Genomic DNA, 6,741 nt, shown 5'->3' with positions numbered 1-6,741 from the left:
GGGAGGCTGGGAAATGTAGTCGAGCATGCACAAGAAGAGGACATGGATTTACGTGAGCAATCTCTGCCACACCCGTGTGGCCTGTCTGTAGATTATTATAGGGGTTAAGATTCTGGATTAAAAATTTCTGCTCGATGGCAACGGGTTAAAAGAACAGGCACACACATCCCACATCCTAACTGATACTGGAACATGATCAAGGACAGAATTAAGGAACATCACTTTCATTCCTTTTTTCTGGGTATGGCAGTTTTGATAGACAAAAGTGGTACCTATCAAACCAGTCTCACTAAAAGGAATAGCAGACGTCCATTGTATTGTTCCAAATTCTAGCTGCTAGCCCATCAAGTTGGTGTTTTATCTTTCCATTATGATGAAATTTACCACCACAAGTCATTCCAAAACGACAAATGTTCTCTCCCAGTTTTTGCTTATGTAAATGTAGGTTGCTATGGCAACAAAAAAAAGACTGCCCTTGATCACATGGCAGAGCTTGCTGAGGAACAAGAAGTAACTAGCTGGTTCAGACATAAACCTAATCCCACAGGCATGCCTAACAAGGGAAATGAGAAACTGGGGCAATTTTTTATTCAAAAGTGAAAGTAGAGGAAGCATTTGATTCTAGATGAGAAATGATGTGACCAAAGAATTTAAATAAATAGCTTCCTCTCGTTGCTTGTTTTGGGGGAAATGGGGTCTGCTTTTTCTCCTTTTTTTTTTCTTCTTGTTGTATCACAAGGATCCTAAAAGGATTTGGATCCCAGACTCAGGTCAGTTCTCCTCTCTACTTCTAACCCACCTTGATAGTTGGATGCAGTCATGCCCTTAACCATTATGCACAGAGACGGGTCACAAAGACCCTGCCCCTGGAGTCTATAATATTCAGTTGCTCCCTCTGGAGTAAGGAACCCTGGTAGTAGAGTGGTTAAAGCACTCGGCTGCTAACCAAAAGGTCGGTGTTTTGAACCGACCAACCGGTCTGCAGAAGAAAGATGTGGCAGTCTGCTTCCATAAAGATTTACAGCCTTGGAAATCCTACGGGAGAGTTCCACTCCGTCCTATAGAGTCAATATAAGTCTGACTTGCCAACAACGAGTTTGGTTTTGGCCTCTGGGGTCTATAATATTGAATGACTGATAACAGGATAAGAAGTAATTACTTTGAATAATGCTTGAAATATATTAAGCTACTTTCATTACAATAGCATTTTAGAACAAAATAATTTGGATATAATCTTGGTATTTTTGGTGATACTGTCTTTTTGAAAAGTATGGCTAAAGCTGGAAATTCAAAATAAGACACCACCAATGAATAATCTTTCCTGTATGAATACAGCTCCCCTCTAAGTGGTAAAGTCATCGCCCCTTCTGCGGAGAAGGAAAAGGGACATGGTCACAGGGCTCACCATAATGCTGTGAAGTACTCAAATCCTTCACTCTGGGCTTTGAAAAGTATTTCATGCTTCTCCAACAGAAAGACCTTCCTAAATGGGTTTTACACTGACCAATGTTAAAATGAACCTACAGTCTTTGAGCATCCACAGGACCAGGAATGCTAGGGAAAGCAGATGGGAGGTGATCGCTGGCAGCTCAGGCAGGAGAACCTTCTCTCCCTATTCCCCAGCACTCACGTTCTTCTGACGAAAACACTCTTAATTCAGCAAATATTTATTGCCTGCTGTGAGTCAGACTCTGTGTTGGGTTCTGGAGACGCAATGAAGAATTGCTCCTACCCTGCTGGAGCTGATGTCTAATATAACTGAGGAGATGGAATGAAATAATCACAGAAATATGAGATTACATTCTGAGAGGAGCAATGTAAAGCCACGTAAAGGTGAACGATGTGATGCGATGGTATGAACAGGATTTAGGGGTTCAGGTAAGGTATTTCTGAGGAAGTGATGCTTAAACTGGGAGCAACAGAACAAGAGTTAATGATGAGGAAAAGGGTATTCTAGAATGGTAAAGGGTTTGCCCATCTGAAGAGCTGAAAGGAAAGCCTGCCAGGAGCACACAGAACAAGACTGGCTACAGGAAAGGTCAGCACTGCTGTCTTTAGGAATACAGACTGTATCTTATGATCAAGAGGAAGCTATTGAAGGGTAAGGGAGTGCCATGATCAAGTTTGCCTTGTGGCAAGATCCTGGTTGCTCTGGAATGAACAGATTGGAGAAAGTGGAACAACTAGGAAGAAGACTGTTGCAGTGGTTCAGGGAGAGATGCTGGTGTCGTGGATGGTGGTGGTGGCGGCACAGAAATATGGGACAGGGAGTTTTGTGGAGGTAGAGCTGACAGGACTTGGCGGTAAACTGAATCTAGGAGAGGCAGAAACCTATACATGGGCATCAACTGGAACATTAAGCACAATAATCAAAGCTAATTTTTAATTTACTGAGAGCCATGTACAGTTGTGCCCAATTTCAAGGGCACTCAGTTGAGGGGGCAAGTGGAGGCAGAAGTCCAAATGACACTCCAGCCTGCATTTGCCGAGCTGTGAGCCTGGCGCAGGGCTGCGTCCACACACGAATGCCTTTTTCTACTGGTCATTCACAAAAAGGTGCTATCTGCTCACCAAGTTTTGTGTCTGGTCACCTTGACTGGGCACTTCCATTTATTGAGAAATCCACCAGGAGCCCCTGTGGGGGTTATGGATGTGGCTTTTGTCCCATTACTTGTAGAATGTAAGATTCAAAATGGCAGTCTATTCCACAGAACTACTACACTTAAAACTTCTCTAATTTGACCAAAATTCCTAGTTGCTGAAGCACCCAGCCAGCCCTGACAGCAAAACAGCCAACAAAATATGGAGTCAAAGCCCCCTTTGGTGATAACCTATTAATACTTCACATTTAATATAGCCCCTTTCTGTGGCAAGGATACCCTTTCTATAGGTATCCTTGGTTTCATGCAATACTCCCCAAACAAGTATAAAATGATGATAAATGAGGTTAAGGTTGCTATAACCACACTGGAGGTAATCTGTACACCATGGCAACATTAGCCAATGCAGCCAATGCTTTTATGTTTCGCGCTCCAGCTGTGAGGGGCTCATGGGAATCCACAGTCAGGCTGGAGGTCTAGGAGGAGCACCAGGCAGTACTACATCTGTTTCAAGAACCTGCACAAACGGCAGAGCAACTCCAAGCAGCTGTCCTGCACTATGGAAGACCCTGTGGTGGCCCAGAGTTATTCGACAGAATTACTGTACCTTTGTATAGCACTAGGAGCGCTGGTGGTGCAGTGGTTAAGAGCTACAGCTTGCCAAAAGGTTGGCAGTTTGAACCCACCAGCTGCTCCTTGGAATCCCTATGGGGTAGTTCTACTCTGTCCTGTAGGATCACTATGAGTCAGAGTCAACACAACAGCAACAGGTTTGGTTTTGGATTTTAGTATAGCAATACGCTCATTTCCATTCACATTAGGACACTTTGCCAGCATAAAGGAGAAGCCCACCTTCGACCTCACCTCAGGGCTCCACTTTCTTAGTTCCCTTGTTGGCCCTTTATATCCTGGAAGGCCCACCTGCCCTACCAGCTTGAAATGATACTAGAAAGTCCATGAAGTATTCCCAAAGGGAACAGGGGTGACTTTGAACAAATCTACCTCCACACTTATCCTTCTCCTTCCCATTTCCAGAAAACTAAAATGTACAAAATCTCCCCAATTTCAAGAGAGAGAAGAGGTCCATTCGAATCAGTTGACATTTGAACATTTAGTCAACATTTGAGTGCCCGCTTCGCTAGATTCAACTCAGGTCCAAAATCTCAATCAGGCCAATTACAGAAGCACTAGAAACATCCACTTGACCAAACGCCAGCCTGCAGGTGCATTTATTTCTGCTCCTTTCCTTCCGTATCCTTGGAAGTTCCTCAAACACTGCTCTCTTTGAACTTCACTTCTTGATGGCTACTTCTTTGCCCCCCACCTTATCTCCCCATTTCCTTTTCTTCAGGACATGTGTGGCAGCAGGACACCAAATTTTTACTCCCCCTCCAAACCTAGGAGGACTATTCTCATGTATTCTTCTACAGAGGGGCCCTCTCTTCTCTTCACACCTGTAAGAGGGTAGAATTTAACCTGAAGGTCAGGGTCACAAAAACTGAAAGCTGGTTTGAGCACTCCAGGCTAAAGGAACCCAACACTCAACATATTACAAAGATTCTGGCGGTTTATTTTATATTTAAAGTTCAAACAGACTTAAATCACCTTGCTGTTAAAAAAAAAGTTTGTGTATGCCAAAGTTGGCTCTCTTTGAAGTTGTTGTTGCTGGGTGTCGTCGAGTTGATTTCAACTCGCATCAACCTCATGTGAGAGTAGAACTGCCCCAAAGGGTTTTCTTAGCTGTAATCTTTACAGAAACAGATTGCCAAGCCTTTCTCCTGTGGAGCCGCTGGGTGGGTCTGAACCACTAACCTTTCAGTTAGCAGCCAAGCTCTTAACTGTCTTTGGAGTAATTTCCTTTATTTAATTCTAGGTTGACATACTGCAATGTCTGCAGCAATAACTAGATATTGTTTTGGATCCAATACTGTGTAAGGAACTGGCAAAGTCTGTCCTTTTTTCATCTGAAAACTTCACCACCCACGGGTCACAAAACTATGTAGTGTATAACTTCAACTTTTTAGGTATGTATATTCATACACTGTGTGTATGTGTGTGGGTGTTTACAATATAAGTTTTGAGAAAGGAAGGGAAGAAAATACAGTAAGGTTTTACCTTCTTGTATGTTTCCTAAATTATCTATCCCGAACATGTGCTACTTACATAAATAGGGAGAAATCACACTGGATATCAACACTAACATTCTAAAAACCTACTGTATAACATACAAACTTCTTGTCTGTTTTACAAAGCCCTCTACCACATCTTCATTTTGATTATACACACATATATTCAGAGCCCTGGTGGCGTATTTCCATTTCTGGACACGTATGATGTTTTCTACCCACTTTAGCTTCCAGATCTTTGTATGATTCTTCTCATGCACCCCTCAAACCAGTACTTCATGACTTCTGGAAACCCTTCAAAATATCACCAATTATTAATCCCATCTTGACAAGTACCCACAGCGTGTGTGCTTCCATATCTGATTATGTGACTGTTCTTTGGCTGTTGAGGGCACAAACCTCCTACTCCTTAAGCATAAAGGTTTTGTTCTTTTGTGAAAAATATTCAAAGATTTTTTTTTCTCCAAAGATCACCAAGCCAAACATTTGGCCATGTTTTTATTTACTACATATACTATAAACATATACAATACATGCTACAAAAAAAAAACCACTTTTTTAAAATGTAACTGTCAAGAAAGTGTATAGTGTTATAATACAATGGCACATGTTCATATTTTATTTCAAACTGGTTTGCTTATCACCCATTTCAAACCATTAATAGTGAAATGTTACTTAAGGATAATTAAAAATTATCTATTTGCATTATTAACAATAAACAATTCCAACAAATTAATAAGAATTAACCATGTCAAATATTAGTATCCAAAAAACAGACTTTTGCAGAAATGATTATATAAAATATAGCAGCCAATTTCGGTTTACTTTGCTCTGTGACAATGTACATACGCACTTGAATAAGATTCTAGTATTTGCTTTTGGAAGATATAAGTCCTTTGATTTCTTGAGGTCCAGTAACTGCCACACACAGCCAAATCCAGCCCAAAAGTTCATGTAATGGCTCTGGACAACTGATCATTAAGAAATTCTGATGATCTGGCTAGAGTTGTATGTTCCACTAGTATTACATATGATGAAAACAGACATTGCAAGCCAATAAAGTCAAAGGCAAAAGAAAATACAAGCATTCAAACCAGTTGTGACGTCTCTCTACAAATATTTTAGATGCCATATTTTCAGGAAAATAAGATTTAATGTGTATTTGGATTTTATAGTAACTATGCTCTAACTGAAAATTTAACAGAGCACAAGTCAGATGGAATTAAGTCTAGTATTGCAAATCTGTTCATTCAACATTATTGGGCACCCACTGTCTGCATAGCCCTGTGCTAACATTTTAAAAGTTGAGTATTAATGTCTCTATCAAGCATTACCTTAGTGTGAGGTAAAAATATATTAAATTAGCGTCAACTCATTAGTTTGCTTATGGTGATTTATGTAATCCTGTGCCAGCTGGCTTTCCTGTGCTGTATGATGCGCTTCTGCACTCCCCTCATTCACTCTCATAAACACGTGCACACCGACGTGGGTGCTGGGCATTGTGCCTAGCCACTGGGATACCGTGATTTGGTACGTGTTCAAAGAATGCAAAATTATATTAACCTATGCAAAACAATTACAAAAGTACATTATTTTCCAAAAATGAGGTCCACAGCAAAATACAAGGTATTTCTATTGGTCATACCACACCACAGACCAATAAGTGCCCTTCTAGACTGGGAACTAACTTTGAAGGTTTCGTTGTAGTCTAAATAGCCTAGATCATTTTTGGTTTCAGAAGTCTATTCTTTGGAGCACCTGACCCCATATGAACCATTCCACGCTTAAAAGGGTTTGTAAACTAAGCCTGAACATAAAGAAAAAAGCCAAAAATGAAGGCAGTTTATAATGTACTTCAAACACTATTCTGGCCATGTGAAATGAACATCACTAATTCATGATTGATTCAGATATTTTTTTCAAAGCACTAACCCTACCCCCCATACTCATGTAATTCTAACTTGTCTTTTACAAGCTGCACATGAAGCAGAGGGCAGAATTTGGCCCCAAAACCT

This window comes from Trichechus manatus, unplaced genomic scaffold (assembly GCF_000243295.1).
Source record: "Trichechus manatus latirostris isolate Lorelei unplaced genomic scaffold, TriManLat1.0 scaffold00040, whole genome shotgun sequence".
Taxonomy (NCBI): Eukaryota; Metazoa; Chordata; class Mammalia; order Sirenia; family Trichechidae; genus Trichechus; species Trichechus manatus.
This window is presented reverse-complemented; position numbering follows the sequence as displayed.